This window comes from Pseudophryne corroboree, chromosome 3, assembly GCF_028390025.1.
Source record: "Pseudophryne corroboree isolate aPseCor3 chromosome 3, aPseCor3.hap2, whole genome shotgun sequence".
In the NCBI taxonomy this organism is placed as follows: Eukaryota; Metazoa; Chordata; class Amphibia; order Anura; family Myobatrachidae; genus Pseudophryne; species Pseudophryne corroboree.
In genome coordinates, this window is record NC_086446.1 from 401,165,554 (window position 1) to 401,178,667 (window position 13,114).

Below are 13,114 nucleotides of genomic sequence, written 5' to 3' on the forward strand. Positions count from 1 at the left end.
GTCAGAGAAATGGTTATTAAATTGGGGGCATTACTATATATTTATATTATACTGGAGGTATCACTATATATTTCTTTATACTGGAGGCATTACTATATATTTTTATCCTTGCCTCCAGATTCCCCAAAAAAAGGGTCTGTGTTCTGTTGTGTGACCACGCCGCTAGTGTCATGTAGCCACTCCCACTAGCAGCATGTGACCACGCCCCTCACAACACATGACCACGCCCATTTTTCGGTACTCAGTACCACTAAGAAAATATTCCTACTTGCACCACTGAACACTGCTATCCACTGCATTGCCAGTACATGCATGGTTTCCAGTCACATGAAATTGTATGGTCACAGCACACACCTGACTGCGTCAGAGCAGTGTACCCCAGCTCATACTACGCCACACAACACTGTTACACACCTCCGTCTAGAAATGACAATAACACATGGAAATGACTAGAGGTTCCAGGCGTCCAATCAAAATCGCTCTCTCATTACTGGGATCAGCTGTGACAGACATCCAATAGGAGGCCGTGTAAGTTGGCGATTTAAAGACAGACACAGTGAGACCAGAGAAAAAGGCGCAGCTCCAGCAGCAGACCACGACTATCAGTCACTCACTCACTCCAAGGCTCCCGTGTCAAAGCAGCTGCCGCCGGGCGAGACACAGCGAAAGTGAGGTGGACGCTCCACATCTGTGCCAGAGACTCTCATCTGCCATTTACACCAGGTGAGCACGGAGCATCAGAGCAGAGCCCCCACCCTCTGCGCTGTGCTGTTGACCCGGGTGGATGGGAGGGAACAGATCAGGTGTATAGCTGCCTGTACATGGCCATCACTGCTGCTTGTTGCTTGCTTCTAATTACGTTCTGCTAACCGTCAGGAGTAAAGGTGTTCCTGTCTGCACTGTACATAAGAGCAGCATCCCTATGGGCGTATGTAATTGTATTTCACTAATAACCTAGGTGCCGTTGATTGCCTTTGATATCATATGCTAGAATCATGAGTGTGTGTAATTTGTCTCAAAGTGCGGTGAAATACATGCCCTGCTTTTTATCAATAATGCAAAAGTATTTGTTTTATTGCTTATCCAGACACTTGTTACAGCCAGGTGGCTTTTTACTCCCCCCCCCCCCCCCCCCCCTCATTGGTTAGCCATGCATAGGCAGGTGTGGGGATGTCCGATTCCAAGGTCATTATGAAGTTCTGCACCAGTTTACTTTTTGTTAGGATTAGAAAAGGAAGTGTTGATTTCACTCCTCAGCCAGGAAATAGTCTATATAATGTATTATGGGCCTGATTCAGAGATAAATGCATGCAGCAGCTGTGCGAAAATAAGGAAATGTTGCAGCTGCGGGGATATGTACGGAGACACCCATTGGAGGTGTACTGTACAAAGTTGCAGCCATCGCTTGATGATCGATCTTTCCAAGTAACGCTATGGTTGCGCAGAGTAGCCATCGGCTGTAAGAGACCAGAGACCATTTAATGGCGTACGGTTTCACAGCTGCATGCTGACACCCCCCTTGTCAAAATGGCCTAGTTTCGGTGCGCCCTACTATTACTACCCACAAATGCTCCCTGCCTGTCACCCACCTTCGCAGGACCATCGCAGCACATATGCAGTGCGACTTATCTGCAGCAGCAATAAACTGCAGGCGTAGAACAACGCCATTGCGTCCCTCTGAATCAGGCCCTTTGTTACATGTAGGGATTTCTAACTGTAATAAGAAATTATTGTAAACTCTATTTGTATTGTAGACGCGTTTCACAGTTTTGGGGTCCAAGCTGCAGGACCAAACGTTAAAAACGGGTCTCTGTAGTTTTTATTCTATAACAGTTGTCTACACATTGGTAGGTTATGGTGACATGCTTTGTGGTTTGGGGCTGGTTTATAGTATAATTGTATTAAAAGTCCTTAGCTATTGCAATGTTGAGGAATAAGTACCTGATCGTAGTGTTCACTCTAGGTGTCTTTCACAGGGCGCTGCGCCCTGCCCCTTTTTTAGACACCTGAATGCCGCCCTGCCCGTTTGTGTGCGCCCTCCCGCCCCGCACTTTGCTGCCCGCCGGACACATTAAGCACACTGCAGTGATCGCAAAGAGGGACTCGGATTTTAAAAGTGAGCGGGTCCGGCAGGACGCGCTGTTTTTTGCTGACCGCCGCCTCACAGCCAATAGAAATCCTCAAGCCCTGCCTCACCAGCCAATAGCCGCCGGCAGCTTCTCAACATCCAATTGCTGCCGGCAGCGTCTCCCAATCCAAGCTCCACCTGATACGTCGGTCCCTCCTCCCTGCGCTGATCTCCAACCCATTGAATGTGCTGGTGGCAACCGGGCGCGGACATCACGATGACAGGAGAATGGAAGATGCAGGAGGGAGCCGAGGAGAAGGAGAGGAGCGCCTTCACCACGGGCAGCCCGGTGGGTCTGCTGCAGAGAACATGAGCTGGGGCCGAGCGGAACATGGCAGTGCGGTCGGGCACCACGACCGCAAAGTACCAAGAGGTCAGAACGCTGCGACCTGGGGGAATGGTGATAAATCTTTAGTTTCACAAACGTGCGGGCGGGCCTTTCCTATATTTATTTAATAACATGGCCAATACCTGCACATTATACCTGTGAGGGCGCTTCCTGTTACGCAGCATCTTATTCCCCCAGCGTCCCAACTACTAGTGCACCCATCCTGCCCCCTGCTACCACCACTACTGCACCCATCCTGCCTCCTACCACTACTGCACCCATCCTGCCCCCTGCTACCACTACTGCACCCATCCTGCCCCCTGCTACCACTACTGCACCTATCCTACCCCCTACCACTACTGCACCTATCCTACCCCCTACCACTACTGCACCTATCTTACCCCCTGCTACCACTACTGCACCCATCCTGCCCCCTACCACTACTGCACCTATCCTACCCCCTACCACTACTGCACCTATCTTACCCCCTGCTACCACTACTGCACCTATCTTATACCCTGCTACCACTACTGCCCCCATCCTGCCCCCTGCTACCACCACTACTGCACCCATCCTGCCTCCTACCACTGCTGCACCTATCTTACCCCCTGCTACCACTACTGCACCCATCCTGCCCCCTGCTACCACTACTGCACCCATCCTACCCCCTACCACTACTGCACCTATCTTACCCCCTGCTACCACTACTGCACCCATCCTGCCCCCTGCTACCACTACTGCACCTATCCTACCCCCTACCACTACTGCACCTATCCTACCCCCTACCACTACTGCACCTATCTTACCCCCTGCTACCACTACTGCACCCATCCTGCCCCCTGCTACCACTACTGCACCTATCCTACCCCCTACCACTACTGCACCTATCTTACCCCCTGCTACCACTACTGCACCCATCCTGCCCCCTGCTACCACTACTGCACCTATCCTACCCCCTACCACTACTGCACCTATCCTACCCCCTACCACTACTGCACCTATCTTACCCCCTGCTACCACTACTGCACCCATCCTGCCCCCTGCTACCACTACTGCACCTATCTTATACCCTGCTACCACTACTGCCTCCATCCTGCCCCCTGCTACCACCACTACTGCACCCATCCTGCCTCCTACCACTGCTGCACCTATCTTACCCCCTGCTACCACTACTGCACCCATCCTGCCTCCTACCACTGCTGCACCTATCTTACCCCCTGCTACCACTACTGCACCCATCCTGCCCCCTGCTACCACTACTGCACCTATCTTATACCCTGCTACCACTACTGCCCCCATCCTGCCCCCTGCTACCACCACTACTGCACCCATCCTGCCTCCTACCACTGCTGCACCTATCTTACCCCCTGCTACCACTACTGCACCCATCCTGCCTCCTACCACTGCTGCACCTATCTTACCCCCTGCTACCACTACTGCACCCATCCTGCTACCACTACTGCACCCATCCTGCCCCCTGCTACCACTACTGCACCTATCTTATACCCTGCTACCACTACTGCACCCATCCTGCCCCCTGCTACCACTACTGCACCTATCTTATACCCTGCTACCACTACTGCACCCATCCTGCCCCCTGCTACCACTACTGCACCTATCTTATACCCTGCTACCACTACTGCACCCATCCTGCCCCCTGCTACCACTACTGCACCTATCTTATACCCTGCTACCACTACTGCACCTATCTTATACCCTGCTACCACTACTGCACCTATCTTATACCCTGCTACCACTACTGCACCTATCTTATACCCTGCTACCACTACTGCACCTATCTTATACCCTGCTACCACTACTGCACCTATCTTACCACCTGCTACCACTACTGCACCTATCTTATACCCTGCTACCACTACTGCACCCATCCTGCCCCCTGCTACCACTACTGCACCTATCTTATACCCTGCTACCACTACTGCACCTATCTTACCACCTGCTACCACTACTGCACCCATCCTGCCCCCTGCTACCACTACTGCACCTATCTTATACCCTGCTACCACTACTGCACCCATCCTGCCCCCTGCTACCACTACTGCACCTATCTTATACCCTGCTACCACTACTGCACCCATCCTGCCCCCTGCTACCACTACTGCACCTATCCTACCCCCTACCACTACTGCACCTATCCTACCCCCTACCACTACTGCACCTATCTTACCCCCTGCTACCACTACTGCACCCATCCTGCCCCCTGCTACCACTACTGCACCTATCTTACCCCCTGCTACCACTACTGCACCCATCCTGCCCCCTGCTACCACCACTACTGCACCCATCCTGCCTCCTACCACTGCTGCACCTATCTTACCCCCTGGTACCACTACTGCACCCATCCTGCCTCCTACCACTGCTGCACCTATCTTACCCCCTGCTACCACTACTGCACCCATCCTGCCTCCTACCACTGCTGCACCTATCTTACCCCCTGCTACCACTACTGCACCCATCCTGCCCCCTGCTACCACTACTGCACCTATCTTATACCCTGCTACCACTACTGCACCCATCCTGCCCCCTGCTACCACTACTGCACCTATCTTATACCCTGCTACCACTACTGCACCCATCCTGCCCCCTGCTACCACTACTGCACCTATCTTATACCCTGCTACCACTACTGCACCCATCCTGCCCCCTGCTACCACTACTGCACCTATCTTATACCCTGCTACCACTACTGCACCTATCTTACCACCTGCTACCACTACTGCACCCATCCTGCCCCCTGCTACCACTACTGCACCTATCTTATACCCTGCTACCACTACTGCACCCATCCTGCCCCCTGCTACCACTACTGCACCTATCTTATACTCTGCTACCACTACTGCCCCCATCCTGCCCCCTGCTACCACCACTACTGCACCCATCCTGCCTCCTACCACTGCTGCACCTATCTTACCCCCTGCTACCACTACTGCACCTATCCTACCCCCTACCACTACTGCACCCATCCTGCCCCCTGCTACCACCACTGCTGCACCCATCCTGCCTCCTACCACTGCTACACCTATCTTACCCCCTGCTACCACTACTGCACCTATCCTACCCCCTACCACTACTGCACCTATCCTACCCCCTACCACTACTGCACCCATCCTGCCTCCTACCACTGCTGCACCTATCTTACCCCCTGCTACCACTACTGCACCTATCCTACCCCCTACCACTACTGCACCTATCCTACCCCCTACCACTACTGCACCCATCCTGCCTCCTACCACTGCTGCACCTATCTTACCCCCTGCTACCACTACTGCACCCATCCTGCCTCCTACCACTGCTGCACCTATCTTACCCCCTGCTACCACTACTGCACCTATCCTACCCCCTACCACTACTGCACACATCCTGCCTCCTACCACTGCTGCACCTATCTTACCCCCTGCTACCACTGCTGCACCTATCTTACCCCCTGCTACCACTACTGCACCTATCCTACCCCCTACCACTACTGCACCCATCCTGCCCCCTGCTACCACCACTGCTGCACCCATCCTGCCTCCTACCACTGCTGCACCTATCTTACCCCCTACCACTGCTGCACCTATCTTACCCCCTGCTACCACTACTGCACCTATCCTACCCCCTAGCATTATTGCACCCATCCTGCCCCCTGCTACCACCACTGCTGCACCCATCCTGTCCCCTGCTACCACCACTACTGCACCCATTATACCCCCATACCCACACAGTGCTCAGTATTCACACCCCCACAGTGCCCATCATACACACACCCCATGCCCACACAGTGCTCATTATAATACACCCGCCAGAACTCATAAAACCCTCTAAACCCACACAATGTCCAATATGCACACCCCCATAGTGACCATCATACGCACACCCATACCACACAGCGCCCATCATATGCACACCCCTATACCACACAGGGCCCATTATACACCCCCCACAGCTCTCATAATGCTCTATACCCACACAGTACTCATTATACACACTTACAATGCTCATAGCACCCTCTATACCCACACACCTGCACAGTGGCCATCATACGCACAACCCATTCCCACACATTGCTCATTCTCCCCCCCCCCCCAAAGCGCCTAGCATATGGGTACTCCATACCCACAGTGCCCAGGATACATCCCCCTATACACAGTGACCAGCATACATAAACTCCCATATCCACACACAGTGCTCAGCATAGACACAACTGCCACACCCACACAGTGCTCAGCATACACACAAACAATCCCCAAACCAAAGCAGTGCCCAGCATACGCACACACCCCATACTCAGACAGTGCCCAGCATACGCACACACCTCGTGTTATAGCGGTAGGGCTTCAACAAGGACACAGAGAAGCTGATCTTAAAAGTTGACGGGGAGCAGGAAGCACCGAATCCTGGGTACTGATGCCTCCCTACCCCTAACACTGCCTACAGCACTACCTGCACTTAACCCTCTATTTTCCCCCCAATACTGCCATAACTGCTATCTACCATGTGGGGTGGTCTAATGCTATGTGGGGAGGCATAAGGGGAGCTCAAAAGCATACGTTGCTATGGGACCCAGAAACTGAAGTAGGACCCACATTTTTAAAACTGAGGGGTCCCTGGGACCCACTTTTTTTTTGGCTCAGTGCGATCACTGTGTCTCCCTGCATGAGAGACAGAGACCTCCGCGTCCCGCCCGCCTCGTCCTGCCCATCCTTAGCTGTCAGCCATCGCAGCTCCCCTCCTCTGTGAGCAGACTATAGGTCTGCTCATGATCTGATGAGACAGGAGGGCAGGGTTTGCCTCTCCCGCCGAGACAAACCCAGCCCTCCCTCATCTGTGTACATGGATCAGTGTGGTGGCCATTTTCAACCAGCTCCGCGGTGTGTGAGGGGGGACCCGCAGCATCAGCCCCCAGTATGTAAGATTGGCACAAAAAAAGCGGAGATCAAAAATGTGCCCTACCTGGGGCAGTGTGTCTTGTGCTCTTTACCTGGTGCAATGTTTCTCAGTGCTCTCTACCTGGTGCAATGTTTCTCAGTGCTCTCTACCTGGTGCAGTGTTTCTCAGTGCTCTCTATCTGGTGCAGTGTTTCTCAGTGCTCTCTACCTGGTGCAGTGTGTCTTGTGCTCTCTACCTGGTGCAATGTTTCTCAGTGCTCTCTACCTGGTGCAATGTTTCTCAGTGCTCTCTACCTGGTGCAATGTTTCTCAGTGCTCTCTATCTGGTGCAGTGTTTCTCAGTGCTCTCTACCTGGTGCAGTGTGTCTTGTGCTCTCTACCTGGTGCAATGTTTCTCAGTGCTCTCTACCTGGTGCAATGTTTCTGAGTGCTCTCTACCTGGTGCAGTGTTTCTCGGTGCTCTCTACCTGGTGCAGTGTTTCTCAGTGCTCTCTACCTGGTGCAGTGTTTCTCGGTGCTCTCTACCTGGTGCAGTGTTTCTCAGTGCTCTCTACCTGGTGCAATGTTTCTCGGTGCTCTCTACCTGGTGCAGTGTTTCTCGGTGCTCTCTACCTGGTGCAATGTTTCTCAGTGCTCTCTACCTGGTGCATTGTGTAGAATGTGCTCTATCTGGCGCAATATGTATAACGTGCTCTGCCTGGTGCAGTGTGTATAGGAGGTTCTACCTGGTGCAGTGTGTATAGGAGGTTCTACCTGGTGCAGTGTGTATTAGCTGCACTACTGTGTGGTGTAATGTGAATTGCCACTATTATGTGGCCGTGCCCCTTCCCCACGAAAAACGCCCCGAAATTTTAGCTGCGCCCCACTGCCCATTCTTTACCATGTGGGAATGGGAGGACCAAGCATTATAGTATGTACCTAATTTTGCCCTTCTAACTGAAAAATGTGCCCTCCCGAACGAAAAATGTGCCCTCCCGAATGAAAAATGTGCCCTCCCGAATGAAAAATGTGCCCTACCCGTGATCAGCACCCTGCCCTAAAAAAATCCTAGAGTGAACACTACCTGATGCCGGCATACTTGTATACTCTACCTCAGTCTTATACAATGAATCCTTGGTTCTGGATTTTAATTTTTCAAGTAGTTTACCTATATGCAAAACCTTGCTCTGGTTACAAGGCTTACCATGCACTCAGTGTACCTGCAAATTGCTTGTTTAATTAAACAGGGTCCATAAAACCACTGTCCATTGCTCCATTAAAAAAAAACTATATGAAAAGGTAGTTGTGTGTTTTGTTTTTTTTTTTTTTCCACCAAAATACATGCACCCACTGTCCCCCCTCCCCACTTTTTAAATAAAAGGAAAAAAAAAATTCTAAGAGAAACAATTTAGTTGTTTTTTTTTTCTGTTTCAGCGTAGCCAAGCAAACAAAATGATAAAGGACATGTGAACACTTTACCTCTCCTTCACTATAAAAAAAATAAATAAACCTATTCAGGATGACATATCGGGGGAATTCAATTCTTGTTTGCCTCGTGTGCCACTAGATGCACCCAACGGAGCAATTCAATTGTGGTGTGCATGCAGCCGGGAGGACACTCATTTCAGCTCCCAGCCTTCTGAGGTTTTAGCGGAAGTGTGCAAAACCACTGTGGTTTGGGTGCCCTAACCAGGACTTAAGAGTGGTTCAGCCGCTTAGCACGGCTTAACCCAGTACTGATGGGGGGTGTTGAAGAAGTGAATCGCTTGACAATTGCATTTGGGAACCCCCCCCCCCCCCCCCCCCATCGTGTCCGTAGCTCCTAGAATTGATTCCCACCCCCTAGAATGTAGAAATACTGAATATGACTTGAGGAGATTATGTAAGCTTCAATTAATAACTTGCCATATTTTAGTCTTAGTTTGGGGTTTCCAGTAACCTTTAGCAGCGAAGTACTCTTCTTGTGAGTAGTGTTTCTCCCAGTCTGCTGTGTCTCTCCCTCCCAGCACCCGTTCTCCAAGTTGCTGTTCCTCCCTGCTCCCAGCACACATTCTCTCAGTCTGGTACTCCTCTGTAATTCAACACTACACCTTTTTAAGTGTGACAAAAATGGTCCAGGGTTAGGTTAGATTTGGGTGGGCTTACCTAATACCCCTTTCACACCAGCCAAAATTTCCCGGGTTAATGCACATGAACGCGCATCAACCCGGGAAATTTCTCAGTGTGAAAGGGTACAGGGTCAAAATCCCGGGATTCCTGCCCCGGCATTTCAACCCTGCTATCTTCCAGGGTTGGTCCCAGGATCTTCCCGGGAACCTGGTCAGTGTGAACGGGAGCCGGGTCAATGTGCCCCGGCTCCCGTTCACTCTCTATGTAGCAGGTGGTGCTTAGAGATCATGTGATCTCTTGCGCCGTCACCGCTGACGTCAGCAACCCAGCAATATGCCGGGCTGCTGACTGCAGTATGCAAGGGGTCTTACCCGGGAATGTCCCTGCATGATCCCAGGACCGTATTCCCGGGTAAGGTTTAGGTATGAAAGGGGCATTAGTGACCAATGGGCTTTCTTCAGTATTTAAAGCCCACCCAAACCAATCCTGTCCCTGGACCACTTGTAGTGGTCCAGGAAAATGTAAAAGGCCGGTCCATTCAACACAATTGAAGTGTCTTTCCACTTAAGTTTTGCTCTAATGTAGTGAACTGGAAAAATAGTTAGAGTATGTATGTATGTATTTTTTTTTTTTTTTATGAATCGCTGAAAAAAGAAAAGCTCTTATAGCATGTGATCCCAATTTATTTATTTAAATACAAAAAAATACAAATATTGACTTTTTGAGAATCCATTTTCTTGTTTTTGACTTCATCTCTACTGGGGTTTTTTTAAAATAATTTTGATGGAAATATAGTGCTGTGTTATATCCATATGCTAGCACAGTGGTTCTCAACCTCTGTCCTCAAGTACTCCCAACAGTTCATGTTTCCCAGGTCACCTAGCTGGTGCACAGGTGTATTCATTACTCACTGACACATTTTAAAAGACCCACAGGTGGAGCAAATTATTTCACTTGCAATCCTGTGAGGAGACCTGGAAAACATGAACTGTTGGGGGTACTTGAGGACCACAGTTGAGAATCACTGTGCTAGCACATAGAGGTTTAAAATGAGACCTTGCCCAACTGTCTAGCTCAATTAGGTGAGCTGCAAGTGCTATTAAAAAATAAAATAAAAATAAAAATGTAATGACAAAATTGTAATTTTAAGGCCTATAATTTCAAACCCATTGAACATATCGGCCTTAGAATTGGGGGTTTTCTTTACACCGACACCGGATTGGTTGGACATGTGGAATGTTTTAAATGCAAATGTGTCTTTATTACATAAGAGATTATACGAAGCAGAGTCCAGGGATAAAACAGGGAGTCAATCCATGGCTTTGACTGTGTCACAGGGCCCTTCAGGGTCTCAGAAACGTCCCCTGTCCCAAGTAGCAGACACTGATACCGACACGGATTCTGACTCCAGTGTCGACTACGATGATGCGAGGGTGCACCCAAGGGTGGCCAAAAGTATTCATTACATGATTATTGCAATAAAGGATGTTTTACATATCACAGATGACCCCTCTGTCCCTGACACGAGGGTACACATGTTTAAGGAAAAGAAACCTGAGGTAACCTTTCCCCCATCTCATGAGCTGAACGCGTTATTTGAAAAAGCTTGGGGAAACTCCAGACAAGAAACTGCAGATTCCCAAAAGAATTCTTATGGCGTATCCTTTCCCTGCGCAGGACAGGTTACGGTGGGAATCCTCGCCCAGAGTGGACAAGGCGTTAACGCGCTTGTCAAAAAAGGGGGCGCTGCCGTCTCCAGAAACAGCAGCCCTCAAGGATCCTGCTGATCGCAAACAGGAAACTACCTTAAAATCAATTTATACACATACGGGTACTTTGCTCAGAACTGCAATAGCATCGGCTTGGGTTTGTAGTGCGGTAGCAGCTTGGACAGATACCTTGTCAGCTGACATTGATACCCTAGATAGGGATACCATTTTATTGACCTTAGGTCATATTAAAGACACCGTCTTATATATGAGAGACGCCCAGAGAGATGTTGGGCTACTAGGTTCAAGAGCCAACGCCATGGCGATTTCTGCTAGGTGATCCCTGTGGACCCGCCAATGGACAGGTGATGCCGACTCAAAGAAGCATATGGTAGTTTTACCTTACAAAGGTGAGGATTTATTTGGGGAAGGTCTCGCGGACCTGGTTTCCACAGCTACCGTGGGTAAATTTACCTTATGTTTCCCCACAGCAAAAGAAAACAACGCAATATAAGATGCAGTCCTTTCGGTCGCATAAGTCCAGAAGAGGTCGGGGCTCTTCCTTCCTCGCCAGAGGTAAGGGTAGAGGGAAAAAACTGCCGGCTACAGCTAGTTCCCAGGAGCAGAAGTCCTACCCGGCTTCTACTAAATCCACCGCATGACACTGGGGCTCCACTGAGGGAGTCTGCGCCGGTGGGGGCACGTCTTCGACTCTTCAGCCACGTCTGAGTTCAGTCAGACGTGGATCCTTGGGCGATGGAACTTGTATCCCAAGGTTACAAGCTGGAATTCGAAGATGTGCCTCCTCGCTGGTTTTTCAAATCGGCTTTACCAGCTTCTTCCCCAGAAAGGGAGATAATTTTGGCGGCAATTCAAAAATTGTGTCAACAACAAGTGGTTGTCGAGGTTCCCCGGGTTCAACAGGGAAAAGGGTACTATTCAACCCTATTTGTGGTCCCGAAACCGGATGGCTCGGTGAGACCCATTCTAAATTTAAAATCCCTAAACCTGTACTTGAAAAAGTTAAATTTCAAGATGGAATCGCTCCGGGGTGTAATCTCCAGCCTGGAAAGGGGGGATTTTATGGTGTCACAGGACATAAAGGATGCATACCTTCATGTCCCCATATATCCCCCTCATCAGGCGTACCTGAGATTCGCTGTACAGGACTGTCATTACTAGTTTCAGACGTTGCCGTTTGGGCTTTCCACGGCCCCGAGGATTTTCACATAGGTAATGGCGGAAATGATGGTGCTCCTGCGCCGGCATGGAGTCACAATTATCCCGTACTTGGACGATCTCCTGATAAAAGCGAGATCGAGAGATCAGTTGCTGAAAAGCGTGGCGCTCTCCCTGGGAGTGCTGCAGCAACATGGCTGGATTCTAAATCTACCAAAGTCACAGTTGGTTCCAACAACTCGACTATCGTTCTTAGGCATGATTCTGGACACGGAACAAAAGAGGGGTTTTTCTCCCAACGGAAAAAGCCCAGGAGCTCCAGAACATGGTCAGAGATCTGTTAAAACCGAAAAGAGTGTCGGTCCATCAATGCACTCGAGTACTGGGGAAAATGGTGTCGACCTACGAGGCCATCCCCTTCGGCAGGTTTCATGCGAGGACTTTTCAGTGGGACCTTCTGGACAAGGGGTCCGGGTCCCATCTCCAAATTCATCAGAAAATAAGCCTGTCCCCCAGGGCCAGGGTGTCTCTCCTATGGTGGCTGCAGTGTGCTCATCTTCTAGAGGGTCGCAGGTTCGGCATTCAAGACTGGGTTCTGGTGACCACGGACGCGAGCCTCCGAGGTTGGGGAGCAGTCACACAAGGAAGAAACTTTCAGGGGATATGGTCAAGTCAGGAGGCTTGTCTCCACATCAACGTACTGGAATTGAGGGCCATATACAACTGCATACGTCAAGCAGAGAATCTTCTTCGCGACCTACTGGTTCTGATTCAATCAGACGTCACAGCCGTG

At 50.4% G+C, this 13,114-nt stretch overlaps 1 protein-coding gene across 3 annotated transcripts in view; it reads left to right on the forward strand.

Annotated features, from left to right (window-relative positions):
- Nucleotides 1–496: 496 nt before the first annotated feature.
- Nucleotides 497–13,114, forward strand: part of NDRG3 (NDRG family member 3) — a 240,382-nt gene continuing 227,764 nt past the window's right edge. Inside the window, exon 1 of one of the 3 annotated variants that reach the window (XM_063960112.1) lies at nucleotides 497–723. The gene's annotated coding sequence lies outside the window, so the exon portion shown is untranslated. Of the gene's footprint in view, nucleotides 724–846; nucleotides 929–13,114 lie in introns of those variants that run through there. The other 2 variants (XM_063960115.1, XM_063960114.1) reach the window with 2 other exon arrangements.